The following is a 15,083-nucleotide window of genomic DNA, read 5'->3' as shown; positions in this document are numbered from 1 at the left end:
TAGACTCAAAGCTTCCCTTACCAGTAATTTCTTTTCTTCATTTTCTATTAAAAAAAATGGCAAAGACTTCAAAGTCTGTTCCTAAAAAAGAAACACCTTCTTCTTCAAAACATTCTGAAAATGCTCCACACGCTGTTACTGAGGAACCCCCTCTGAGGTCGTATATCCCTGCTGGGTGCCCAACTGTGGCTGACTTCAAGGTTGAGAATACGCCTATGGTACCGGGTCGGTGTGAGCCAGTCTTGAGGTACATACGTATGATTACAGCCAGTATCCTAGATAAAGTCAAAAAGTACTGCAACTGGAAAGATAAACTCGTAGTGGTTCCTACCCCCGAGGAATCGATCACCACCTACGTGAAGGGTTTCTTAAGTGTTTACACTTACCCTTTCACGCTGGGTCCTTTAGACCCGATTATTATAGCCTTTTGCAAAAGATATGAAGTGACTCTAGGGCAGATACATCCTTCACTTTGGAGGATCATTATTCTACTTCGATTCTTTGTGAGCAAGGGGTGTCCATTTACCATCGATCATCTCATGCGCCTGTACAACCCTCGACTTTACCGAGAAGGATTAATCAAACTTGCACGCCGAGCCACTAAGACCTTGTTCTCAAGTATCGACGAGGATCGGACCGGGGCTGGCTTGGTCGATTTGTTCGAATGAGGACCTCAGACTCGTAAGTATGATTTTGTCTTCAGTATTTCTTTTATTGCTTTTCATTCCGTTTGTTTCTCATCGATGTTATATGATGCAGCTGTCGCCCAAATGCCGGACGTCGTTCCTGAGCTTAAAGAGTGGGTCGAGGGCATCATGACACAGATACCTTACTCTGAGCGCTTATGGCGTGAGCTCTCTAAGGGCAGATGGGAGGCCCGTAATCATGGTAAGAGTTTTTTCCTAATAAAATATTTGATCTTATTTTCTCATCATTGGTCTCTAATCAGTTATATTTTCTTTTTGCAGGTTTACCAAAAGACGTCGAAATAAGACCTCCATCAGCTGATAATGACATATACGCCGATCCCCCTGCTCTGAAGCAGGATAAAGAGAAGAAGAAAAGAAAAGTGATGAGTCCCTCGAACCCTGAAAAGAAAAGACCGAGGAAGCGACTTGCATGCAAAACCAAAGATGCCAGTGTCCGGGAGCTCTCATCGGACTCACTCCATCGGTTGAGGGATGAGTCCGACGAAGAAGAAGATTCCAATCTGGTGGCCCGTGTGAGAAATGGTTCTGAACTGCCTCAGGCCATGGAGGCCGTAGAAGAAGTAGCGGTCGAAGCCTCTGACCAGGGAGGGCCGAGACCGTTTCGCCCCGAGCTGTGGAAGTTAACAAAGGGAATTTGGCCGGTACTTCCCGGTCAGAAGATAATATGCCTAAGGAGGCGCTTAGGTTGATCGACCTCTCTGGGTCACCTTCGTTTACTGATTCAATGATAAACGAGGCCCAGACGCTGAAAGGTAATCTCGGCGAAGGGGCCCAAGGAGCACTAGATTCTCTTCACCACTTCTTCGATGGCCTAGATTCTACCGCCTCGGAGGATGTTACCGGGTTGGCAACTTACCGGTACCAAAAAATACATCATCCCCGGGAGCCGGTGGGTCCTCTTCGAGCCCAAAATTAGTGAATCGATTCCCATCCCCGAGTGTTTATCCTACTCGGAGACGGGCAATTTATATGCCCATCCCGAAGGATGCCCGGGTTTGTTCTGCCCCGATGGGGATTGTCAGTTACCTTCGGTGCTTGGTGATTGAATAATATCAAACAAAAATGAACGAGGTAGAGGCGCCCTGCCTATTCAACGAAGCTCAATAGGCGTTGAATCGGGTAATTTCGAATGTCCCTTCATTATGTATTTAGATTTAATCATGAATAATCATAACATTTTCCTTTGTGTTTGCAGGCCTCGGTACTTCATCACGAGGCCTTTCTTCGATACCGGGAGGTGTCAAAGTGTTACGAGGCCGAGGCCCGGGAGCTTGCTGAAAAAAGGGACGCTTATAAGCTCCTTAGTGAAAAATCTCAAGCTGAGCTAGAAGCGGCTCGTAGGGAACATACCGACCTAGTCGAGCATGTAAGGAGAGTTTTTGGAGTTAGTGATGATGAGTCAGACTCAGTAGATAACAATCTGAACACGTAGGTTCAGAATAAATTTGACATGATCTAGCAACTCCGTGGTGAGGTGGATACGGTCAAAGCCGAGACCGCAGAGTGGAAGAAGAATATGGATCGCTTGGCCTTGGAGAAAAAGACTGCCCGGGAACAGTTGGTTTCAACTGAGTCTCAGCTTCAGGCTACAAAGGAGAAGAATTTGGCGCATGCCAAAATGATCGAGGGAATCCAATCTCAGCTGAACTCGGCTATGTCTGGTCAAGAGGATTTGGCCAAGGAGCTTGAGGCTTCCAAGTTAGAGTTCATCACGGCCAAGACCGAGGCTGATAAAAAGGTGGCCCAGGAGCATGCGAGGTGGGAATCCTGAAGGGATCCCTCAAGGGAGTCCATGCTCAGAAATTTGACATATTTACCGAAATCAAGAACGCCAAGATATGCAAAGCCAATGCCCGAAAGCTGGCTTTTCCCTAGAAGGATTCCGAGGCGTCTGAAGAGTCGGGTGAGTCTGATGGTGAAGATGACCCCGCAGGCGACGACGTATCCCCCGATGAGGATTAGGCCATTTTTCGTCTTTTGTACTAGCTTTTTGTTGAGGTCGTTCGGCCTTTGTAAAAAACATGCATCGGGGCTATTCAGCCCTGGTAAATAAATTTTGATATATATATGTATGGCTTTTCCCTTCTATGGCTTTTGAACCTTTCCTTTGCTTTTCTATTTGTATTCGTAAAGGTTGAAATGCCTTAGCATGAAATAGTTAGGTTATTTTCGAAAATTCGATCAAACCTTGCCTTTATCGCCACTTTGGGTTAAGGCGTTGTAGGGGTTTGGTGTTACCGATAATTTTCCCCCGAAATATCCTAGCTTTATAGCCTTGTCGAGGGTAGCTTTTAGAACCGATTATAAAAAAAAATCGAAGGCCTTGTTTTTGTTACGGGTCTCGGACGTCTCCAAACCGCGTTAATACGGCCATAACCTTTTAGTTCGGGCGTCGCCCAGTGGGATTGCTATCCCGAGTTATCCGGGCATGCCTAGGATAACAGTCCCCGATCAGGGGTGGTCGTAGCCTTAGAAATTTGGGTGTTGCCTAATAGATCTTTTGCCCCTGTAATATGGTAGCTCAGACCATCCGAGATTGTTTTCGATCGGTAGTCCCCGAGTGAATCTTCGAACTCGGATTTGAGGTAGCCCTTGGGCTCTATTGGTAATCCCTGAGTGAATGTTTCGAACTCGGATTAAGGTGACCCTTGGGCTCAATACCCTTAGGGGACCGGGAGTAGGAAATTCCTTAAACAATGTTATATCAAAAACAAGAAAAGTCTTCTTTTTTTATTCTTGTGCGCAATGATTGTATATGTATACATGTCTTGTGCCAGGTCTCAATCGATCTATGTGGGCACGATTCATTTTGACTGTTTGGCCCTTATACTAAATCCTATTGATCGGGCCCTATCGATCACGAAGTTTCTTTTGTTGTTAAATTCGATATCCGAGGGATATTGCCCTCTCGAATTTTGTTGTGATCATTATCACCGGTTCGTAACCGACCTTCAATTCTAAGTTAGAACAAAACCGGTTCAAGGGAAAAAGGGTGCAACGCATGCTTTTAGACCTAGGACTTCGTATCATCCTTTGTTGGTTACCTGCAAGTGTTAGCTTGAAACGAAAAAAATATAAGAAAGAAGCGGGGCCGTACCTTAGCAATAATATCGCTTTAAGTAGGTTATATTCTAGTTGTTCGGTAATTGATCGTTGTTCATTGTTCCGAGCTTATAGGATCCTTTGCCGGTGATCTCGATAACTCGGTACGGCCCTTCCCAGTTCGTCCCTAATTTCCCTTCGTTCGGGTTTCGGGTGCTTAGTGTGACTTTTCTTAGTACCAAGTCCCCTGTATTGAAGTGTTGAAGGCTGGCCCTTCGATTGTAATATCTTTCAATTCGTTGTTTCTGGGCGGCCAGTCGTACAAGGGTGGCTTCTCGCCTTTCGTCCAATAGCTCAAGTGTGATGACTCAATATGTCATCTTTAAATTTAATAAGTAATTCTATGTTCTAAGACCTCGAAAAGTACAATTTATCATTCCTCGACTTGCGTGCGCAGTCAGTACAATTTTCCTTAAGGTTTTTATGTGAAAAATGAATTAAAATGTGAAATAGAGCCTTAAAACTCAACTGAGTTGACTTTGGTCAATATTTTGAGCAAATGGAACCGTATCAGTGTTTTGAAAGTTCCGGTAGCTCCATATCGTGATTTGGGACTTGAGCGTATGCTCGGAATTTAATTTGGAGGTCTCTAGCTCAAGTTATGACCATTTAACGGAAACTAGTAATTTAAAGGCTAAAGATTTCCAAGTTTGACCACGGGGGTGACTTTTTGATATCGGAGCCGGAATCCGATTCTGGAAATTTGAACAGCTCTGTTATGTCATTTATGACTTGTATGCCAAATTTGAAGTCATTCCGGATTCATTTAATATGTTTTGGCACGAGATTTGCAAATTGAAAGTTTAAAACTCAAAGTTCGAATCGGGGTGTGAATTGTAATTTCAGTATTGTTTGACGTGATTTTAGACCCCGAGTAAGTTCGTATTATGTTACGGGACTTGTTGATATATTCAAACGGGGTCCCGAGTACCCCGAGTGTGATTCGAATCGAAATCGGAACAAGAATTGGACTTAAGAAAAATCTAAAATTTTGGGTTCTGGTGTAATCGCACCTGCGGATTTTTGACCGCAGGTGCGAGCTCGCAGAAGCGAGCCTTCCATCGGAGATGCGGGACTGGGCTGGCCTGGGGTCTTCGCAAGTGCGGCCTTTTTGCGCAGAAGTGGATGTCGCAGGTGCGACAGGAGTGTCCGCAGATGCGGAACTTCACCTAGCAGTCTAGCATCGCAAATGCGAGCTTTGTCTCGCAAATGCGGAACTTTTGTCCGCAGATACGAAAATGACTGGGCAGAGCCCATAAATTCGGAAGTCGCCATTTTTACTCATTTTTGAGTTTCAAGTCTCGGATTTGGACGATTTCAAGGAGGATTTTCACGACTTTGAATTGGGTAAGTGTTCTTTAACCAAAAATGATTATATTTCATAAATCCATGTCTATATTCATCATTTATTTCGGATTTACATGGAAGAAATTGAAATTTTTGTAAAACTTTCCAAAAACGAAAAATTAAGATTTGAAGACCCATTTGATATCGGAATTGGACAAATTTTATATGGTTGAACTCGTATCGGAACGGGTGTTTGGATTTCGCAAGTTTTTTCGGGATTTGAGACGTGGGTCCTACTGTTGAATATTTTAATAAATTTCGGATTTTTATTCGGAAAATGTGTAAATTCATATGGAATTAATTCCTATGATTAGTATTGAATATATTGAATTGTTTGTGAATAGATTTGAAGCTTTCGGAGGCAAATTTAAAAGGAAAAGTTGTGGTTAAATAATTGATTGAAATTTGCAAAGCGAGGTAAGTGTCGAGGTTAACCTTGACTTGAGGGAATAGAACCCTTAAATTATTTGTTATGTGAATTGCATGTGAACGACGTATAGGCGAGGTGACGAGTGTCTATACGTCATCAAATTAATTATTTGCCTACTAACTTGAAAAATCATAAATTATTTTTAATCATAAATTAATTATTATAATAATTATTTCTCTCTTATTCTTTGTCAAATATTAATTCTTGAATTCCTGCATTAATTGTTACATGCTATTTGAATTATGTGTTTTAATTGTTATTTGACATTTAGCATATTAAATATTAAATTGCCTATTTTCTCCCTGATCTTTATAATAATTTACTATTTGTCATTGTTTGTTTCATAATTAAATCATAATTGTTGTATGCTTGTTGTCTTATAATTTTATATTAATTATTGCATTTATTGGGAAAATTTCTTCTATAAGAATTGATTGAAATGGATATATTGGAGGATCAGGTTGCACGCTGCAACTGACTTATTAAAAGTTAATATTGGAGGATCGGGTTGCACGCCGCAATAGACTTATTGAAAAGTCAATATGGGGGGATTGGATTGCACGTCGCAATAGACTTATTGAAAAGTCAATATTGGGGGATCGGATTGCACGCCGCTATAGACTTATTGAAAAGTCAATATTGGGGGATCGGATTGCACGCCGCAACAGACTTATTTAAAAGTCTATATATATACTTGATTGAAATAAATATATGACAGACTTGATTAAAAGGAAAATATTGGTAGAGCGGGTTGCACGCTGCAACAGAATTGGTTGAAATAATAATGGATTATGACTGCTGGGTTGGCTTCAATTATTATAAATGAGTTACCTGATTTATTTGTGGTTGTTATTAATATTGCGTACAAGTTAATGTAAGTGAACCGCCTTAGCCTCGTCACTACTTCGTAGAGGTTAGGCTCAGCACTTACCAGTACATTGGGTCGGTTGTTCTAATACTACACTCTGCACTTCTTGTGCAGATTTCAGAGTTGGTCCCAGCGGTGTGCCGTAGACTTGCTCGGATTTCAGCTATTCGAAGGAGACTTGAGGTATAACTGCATGGCGTCCGCAGTTCTGAAATCCCCGTCTATTTTACTTTAGCTGTGTGTGTATTTCCAGACAAATTTATTTTATTCAGACCTTTATTTGTATTATTCTAGAATGCTCGTGAATTGTGACACCAATTCTAGGATGGTATTTAGACACCGTTATTTTTATGGATTATTTCACTATGTTTCAAACTTTGCTTCTGCCTTTGTTTTCTTGATTATTAATAATATAAAAATTATTTTAAAAATAGATAACATTATTCTAATATTGGCTAGCCTAGCAAGTGAAATATTAGGCGCCATCACAGTCCGAAGGTGAGAATTTCGGGTCGTGACAGTTGGTATCAGAGCACTAGATTACATAGGTCTCACGAGTCACGAGCAAGCTTAATAGAGTCTGAAGGATCGGTACGGAGACGTCTGTACTTATCTCTCAGAGGCTATGAAGTTTAGAAACAATACCACTTCTTTCTTATTCTGTCGTGCGATTTTATTCTATCATCGATGATTGAACCATTTTACTCTTATTCTCTCGCAGATGGTGAGAACACGTAATACCTCTACCGATGGACAGGGACCAGAACCTCCGGTGGCAACTATGGCCAGGGGTAAAGGTTGAGGAAGAGGGCGTGCTAGAGGCCGAGGTAGAGGCTGAGGTATAGCTCAGTCCAGAGCTCGAGCAGCTGCACCTATTGAAGAACCTCAGGTAGACCTTCAGGTGGAGGCTCCAGTTCAGAATGTACCAGTTGGACCAGTTCAGGTCCCGGAAGGATTCATAGCCACTTCAGTACTTCAGGACGCTCTAGTCCGTTTGGTAAGTCTTATAGAGGGCGTGGCCCAGAATGGTACATTTCCAATGGCACCAGCCGTCTCACAGGCTGGGGAGGAGCACAAACTCCCACTACTCCCGCTCTGGAGCAGATGGCTCCCCAGAATCAGGCTCCAGCAGCCCCGCCAGTTGGGGTAGTTCAGCCAGTTATTGCGGCACAGATCGGTGATAGGCCCGCCATGTCTTTTGAGGCCTTATTGAGACTGGATAAGTTTACCAAGCTCTTTCCAGTTCACTTTAGTGGTACTCCTTCTGAGGACCCACATGATTATCTTGAACGCTGCCATGAGGTGCTGCGGAACATGGGTATAGTTGAGACCAATGGGGTTGATTTTGCTGTATTTCAGATGACGGGTTCCGCCAAGAGGTGGTGGAGAGATTATACATTGACCTAACCAGTCGGATTGGGAGCAGTTCTCTCAGCTATTTCTGGAAAAGTTTCTCCCTATCACACTGAGAGAGGAATTCCGCAAGCAATTTGAGCGTCTACAGTAGGGCAGTATGACTGTTACTCAGTATGAGTCCCGTTTTGTGGATTTGGCCCGTCATGCTCTCCTTTTACTACCTACGAAGGGAGAGAGAGTGAGGAGGTTTATGGAGGGACTCACTCACCCTATCAGACTTCAGATGGCCAAGAAGATCGGAAGCGAGATTTCCTTTCAGGCGGCTGCTAATGTCGCAAGGAGGATCGAGATGGTTCTTGCACAGGAGAGAGGACAGAGGTCCGATAAGAGGCCTCGTCAGTTCGGTGGTTTCAGTGGTGCCTCGTCTGGAGGCAGAGGTAATTTTGGTATGGGTCATCCTCCCAGTCCGTTTCATTCATCACTTCATGTATCTCCCAGTGCTTCAGGGAGTCACGGTCCTATTATGCCTTAATCTGGGCAGCCAGTATTCAGTGCACGTTCAGCTCCTATCAGTGCACCACCACTCCAGAGTTACTATAGAGGTTATCGGGCCCATCTGGGTCAGCTTCAGTTTCAGCAGCCATGGCATCAGGATGGGTGCTATGAGTGTGGGAACATTGGTCACATCAGGAGGTATTGCCCTAGATTGGCGAGTAACAGATCTCGGCAAGATTCTCATGCCATCATACCGGCACCAGTTGCTTCACCGCCTGCTCAGCCAGCTAAAGGTAGGGGTCAAGCAGCTAGAGGTGAAGGTCAGGATATTAGAGGTGGAGGTCAGGCTATTAGAGGTGGAGGTGAGACCGTTAGAGGTGGAGGCCAGTCAGTTAGAGGCCGTCCTAGGGACGCAGTTCAGAGTGGTGGGGCCCAACCCTAATTTTATGCTTTTCCAGCTAGGCATGAGGTCGAGTCATTTGATGTTGTGATCACAGGTATTATTCCAGTTTGCCATAGAGATGCTTTAGTTCTATTTGATCTAGGATCTACTTATTCCTATGTGTCCTTCTACTTTGCTTAATATTTAGTTGTGCCTTGTGATTCTCTGAGTGGTTCTGTGTGTGTATCTACACCGGTAGGAGATTCTGTTGTAGTAGATCATGTCTATCGTTCGTGTGTAGTTATTATTGGTAATCTTGAGACTAACGTAGATCTTTTACTTCTTGATATGGTAGATTTTGATATCATCTTGGGTATGGATTGGCTGTATCCTTATCATGCTATATTGGATTGTCATGCCAAGACAATGACCCTAGCTATGCCAGGGTTACCTCGGTTAGAGTGGAAAGGAACTCTGGGCCATTCTGCCAGCAGGGTTATTTCTTATATGAAAGCTCGGCGTATGGTAGAGAAAGGATGTCTAGCCTATTTGGCTTATATTCGTGATCCCAGTGCGGATGTCCCTTCTATGGACTCAGTACCAGTTGTTCGTGAATTTTCAGAAGTATTTCATGCAGATCTTCCAGGGATGCCACCCGACAGAGATATTGACTTCTGTATTGATTTGGCTCCGGGCACTCAGCCCATTTCTATTCCACCATACCGTATGGCCCCGCCAGAGTTGAAAGAAGTTAAAGAGCAGTTACAAGACTTGCTTGACGAGGGATTCATTAGGCCCAGTTTCTCGCCTTGGGGTGCACCAGTATTATTTGTAAAGAAGAAAAATGGATATATGCAGATGTGTATAGACTATCGGCAGTTGAACAAGGCCACTATCAAAAACAAATATCTGCTGCTAAGAATTGATGACTTATTTGATCATCTTTAGGGTTCCAAGGTACTTTTGAAGATCGATTTGAGGTCTGGTTACCATCAGTTGAAGATTAGGGCCTTTGATGTCCCTAAAATAGCTTTTGAACTTGGTATAGGCATTACGAATTCAAAGTGATGTCATTTGGGTTGACAAATGCCCGAGCAATATTTATAGATTTGATGAATCGGGTGTTCAAGCCTTATTTGGACTCTTTTGTGGTTGTATTCATTGATGATATCTTAATTTACTCCAGCAGTCGAGCGGAGCATGAGCAACATCTTCAAAGTGTGCTTCACACCTTGAAGAATAATCAGTTATATGCCAAGTTTTCAAAATGTGAGTTTTGGTTAGACTCAGTTGCCTTGTTGGGGCATGTTGTATCGGCATAAGGCATAAAGGTGGATCCTAAGAAGATTGAGGTTGTTCAGAATTGTCCTAGACCTACTTCAGTTACAGAGATCCGGAGTTTTCTGGGTTTAGCAGGTTATTATCGTCGGTTCGTGGAAGGATTTTCATCTATAGCAAGCCCATTGACCAGATTGACCTAGAAAGGTGTCCCATTCAGATGGTCAGACGAGTGTGAGATGAGCTTTCAGAAGCTCAAGATCGCTTTGACTACGATGCCAGTGTCGGTATTACCCACAGGTTCAGGATCGTATACAGTATATTATGACGCATCTCACATTGGGCTTGGTGAAGTATTAATGCAAGATGGCAAGGTAATTGTATATGCATCGCGGAAGTTGAAGGTTCACGAGAAGAATTATCATGTTCATGACTTAGAATTGGCATCCATTAATCATGCACTGAAGATTTGGAGGCATTACCTCTACGGTGTCTCGTATGAGGTATTTACTGATCATCGTAGCTCCAGTATTTGTTCAAACAAAAGAATCTTAATTTGAGGCAGAGAAGATGGATGGAGTTGTTAAAAGACTATGATATCACCATTTTGTATCACCCCGGAAAGGCCAATGTGGTGGCCGATGCCTTGAGTAGAAAGGTTGTGAGTATGGGCAGTCTTGCGTATATTCCGGTTGGTGAGAGTCCATTAGCTGTAGATTTTCAGACTTTGGTTAATCAATTCATGAGGTTAGATGTTTCTGAACCCAGTCGGGTTCTAGCTTGCACAGTCGCTCGGTCTTCTTTATATGAGCGCATCAGAGAAAGGCAGTATGAAGATCCTCACTTACTTGTCCTTAAGGACATAGTGCGGCATGGTGATGCCAAATAGGTTACTGTAGGGGAAGATGGAGTTCTGCAAATCCAGGGCCGTATTTGTGTGCCTAATGTGGATGGGCTTCGTGAATTAATTCTTGCAGAGGCACACAGTTCCAGGTATTCTATTCATCCAGGTACCGCTAAAATGTATCAAGATTTGCGGCAACTTTATTGGTGGAGGAGAATGAAAAAGGATATAATTGCATATGTAGCTCGGTGTCTGAATTGTCAGCAAGTTAAGTACGAGTATCAGAGACCTGGTGGGTTGCTTCAGAAGTTAGAAATTCCTGAGTGGAAGTGGGAGCGTATCACTATGGATTTTGTTGTTCGTCTCCCACAGACTCAGAGAAAATTTGACTCAATTTGGGTCATTGTGGACAGGTTGACCAAGTCAGAACATTTTATTCCAGTGGCAGTTACCTATTCTTTAGAGAGGTTAGCTGAAATTTACATTCGTGAGATTGTTCGCCTTCACAGTGTGCCCGTGTCTATTATTTCAGATCGAGGTACGCAATTTACCTCACATTTTCGGAGGGCTGTACAGCGCGAGGTAGGCACGTGGGTGGAGTTGAGTATAATATTCCATCCACAGACAGATGGACAGTCAGAGCGCACTATTCAGATATTGGAAGATATGCTCCACGCTTGTGTTATAGACTTTGGAGGTTCTTGGGATCATTTCTTGCCACTTGCGGAGTTTGCTTATAATAATAGCTACCAGTCGAGCATTCAGATGGCTCCATATGAGGCATTATACGGAAGGCGATGCCGATCGCCAGTTGGTTGGTTTGAATCGGTAGAGGCTCGGTTGTTGGGTACCGATTTGGTACAGGATGCCTTGGATAAGGTCAAGATTATTCAGGATCGACTTCGCACAGCTCAGTCTAGACAAAAGAGTTATGCCGACCGTAAAGTTTGTGATATTGCATTCATGGTTGGAGAAAGAATATTGCTCCGAGTTTCACCTATGAAAGGTGTAATGAGGTTCGGAAAGAAGGTCAAGTTGAGCCCTAGTTATATCGGACCCTTTGAAATTCTTGAAAGGGTGGGTGAAGTAGCCTACAAGCTTACATTACCACCTATTTTATCAGCGGTTCATCCGGTGTTCCATGTGTCTATGCTCCGGAATATCATGGTGATTCGTCCCATGTGTTAGATTTCAGCTCAGTCCAATTGGACAAAGATTTGACTTACGAGGAGGAGCCGGTGGCTATTCTAGCCTGGCATGTCCGACAGTTGAGGTCTAAGAGTTATCCTTCAGTTCGGGTGCAATGGAGAGGTCAGCCGGTAGAGAAATCTACCTGGGAGTCCGAGTCAGACATGCAGAGTAAATATCCACACCTTTTCTCCGGCTCAGGTATTTTTTTCTAACTCCGTTCGAGGACGAACGTTTGTTTTAGAGGTGGAGAATGTGATGACCCAAAATATCATATTTAAATTTAATAAGTAATTCTGTGTTCTAAGACCTCTAAAAGCACCATTTATCATTCCTCGACTTGCGTGCGCAGTCAGTATAATTTTCTGGAAGGTTTTTATGTGAAAAATAGATTAAAATGTGTAATAGAGCCTTAAAACTCAATTGAGTTGACTTTGGTCAATATTTTGAGCAAACGGAACCGGATCAGTGTTTTGAAAGTTTCGGTAGCTCCGTATCGTGACTTGGGACTTGGGCGTATGCCCGGAATTTAATTTAGAGGTCCCTAGCTCAAGTTATGACCATTTAACGGAAATTAGTAATTTAAAGGCTAAAGATTTCCAAGTTTGACCACGGGGTGACTTTTTGATATCCGAGCCGGAATCCGATTCTGGAAATTTGAACAGCTCTGTTATGTCATTTATGACTTGTATGCCAAATTTGAAGTCATTCCGGATTCATTTAATATGTTTTGGCACGAGATTTGCAAATTAAAAGTTTAAAACTCAAAGTTCGAATCGGGGTGTGAATTATAATTTCAGTGTTGATTGACGTGATTTTAGACCCCGAGTAAGTCCGTATTATGTTACGGGACTTGTTGGTATATTCAAACAGGGTCCCGAATACCCCGAGTGTGATTCGAATCGAAATCGGAACAAGAATTGAACTTAAGCAAAATCTGAAATTTTGGGTTCTGGTGTAATCGCACCTGCGGATTTTTGACCGCAGGTGCGAGCTCGCAGAAGCGAGCCTTCCATCGCAGATGCAGGCTTGGCCTGGCCTGTGGTCTTCGTAAGTGCGGCCTTTTTGCGCAGAAGCGGATGTCGCAGGTGGGACAGGAGTGTCCGCATATGCGGAACTTCACCTGGCAGCCTGACATCACAAATGCGAGCTTTGTCTCGCAAATGCGAGTCCGCAAATGTGGAACTTTTGTCCGCAGATGCGAAAATGACTGGGCAGAGCCCATAAATTCGGAAGTCGCCATTTTACTCATTTTTGAGTTTCAAGTCTCGGATTTGGACGATTTCAAGGGGGATTTTCACGACTTTGAATTGGGTAAGTGTTCTTTAACCAAAAGTGATTATATTTCACAAATCCATGTCTATATTCATCATTTATTTCGGATTTAGATGAAAGAAATTGGAATTTTTGTAAAACTTTCCAAAAATGAAAAATTAAGATTTGAAGGTCCATTTGATATCGGAATTGGACAAATTTTGTATGGTTGAACTCATATCGGAACGGGTGTTCAGATTTTGCGGGTTTTACCGGGATTTGAGATGTGGGTCCCACTGTCGAATATTTTAATGAATTTCAGATTTTTATCCGAAAAATATGTAAATTCATATGGAATTAATTCCTATGATTAGTATTGAATATATTGAATTGTTTGTGAATAGATTTGAAGCTTTCAGAGGCAAATTTAAAAGGAAAAGTGGTGGTTGAATATTGATTGGAATTTGCAAAGAGAGGTAAGTGTCGGGGTTAACCTTGACTTGAGGGAATAGAACCCTTAGATTATTTGCTATGTGAATTGCATGTGAACGACGTATAGGCGAAGTGACGGGTGTCTATACGTCATCAAATTAATTGTTTGCCTGCTTACTTGAAAAATCATAAATTGTTTTTAATCATAAATTAATTATTATAATTATTGTTTCTCTCTTATTCTTTGTCAAATATTAATTCTTGAATTCTTGCATTACTTGTTACATGTTATTTGAATTATGTGTTTTAATTGTTATTTGACATTTAGCATATTAAATATTAAACTGCCTATTTTCTCCCTGATCTTTATAATAATTTGCTATTTGTCATTGTTTGTTTCATAATTAAATCATAATTGTTGTATACTTGTTGTCTTATAATTTTAAATTAATTGTTGCATCTATTGGGGAAATTTCTTCTATAAGAATTGATTGAAATGGATATATTGGAGGATCGGGTTGTACGCCGCAACAGACTTATTAAAAGTTAATATTGGAGGATCGGGTTGCACGCCGCAATAGACTTATTAAAAAGTTAATATTAGAGGATCGGGTTGCACGCCGTAATAGACTTATTGAAAAGTCAACATGGGGGGATCGAATTACACGACGCAATAGACTTATTGAAAAGTCAATATTGGGGGATCGGATTATACGCCGCAATCGACTTATTTAAAAGTCTATATATATACTTGATTGAAATAAATATATGACAGACTTCATTAAAAGGAAAATATTGGGAGAGCGGGTTGGACGCTGTAACAGAATTGGTTGAAATAATAATGGATTATGACTGCTGGGTTGGCTTCAATTATTATAAATGAGTTACCTGATTTATTTCTATTATTTGTGGTTGTTATTAATATTGCGTACAGGTTAATGTAAGTGAACCGCCTTAGCCTTGTCACTACTTCATCGAGGTTAGGATCAGCACTTACCAGTACATGAGGTCAGTTGTACTGATACTACACTTTGCACTTCTTGTGCAGATTTCGGAGTTGGTCCCAGCGGCGCGCCATATACTTGTTCGGATTTCAGCTATTCGAAGGAGGCTTTAGGTATAACTGCATGGCATCCGTAGTTCTGAAGTCCCCGTCTATTTTACTTTAGCTGTGTGTGTATTTCTAGACTGCTTTATTTTATTCAGACCTTTATTTGTATTATTCTAGAATGCTCGTGAATTGTGACACCAATTCTGGGATGGTATTTAGACACCGTTATTTTTATGGATTACTTCACTATGTTTCAAACTTTGCTTCCGCCTTTGTTTCCTTGATTATTGATAATATAAAAATTATTTTAAAAATAGATAATATTATTCTAACGTTGGCTTGCCTA

Source organism: Nicotiana tomentosiformis, chromosome 3, assembly GCF_000390325.3.
Source record: "Nicotiana tomentosiformis chromosome 3, ASM39032v3, whole genome shotgun sequence".
NCBI lineage: Eukaryota > Viridiplantae > Streptophyta > Magnoliopsida > Solanales > Solanaceae > Nicotiana > Nicotiana tomentosiformis.
This window is presented reverse-complemented; position numbering follows the sequence as displayed.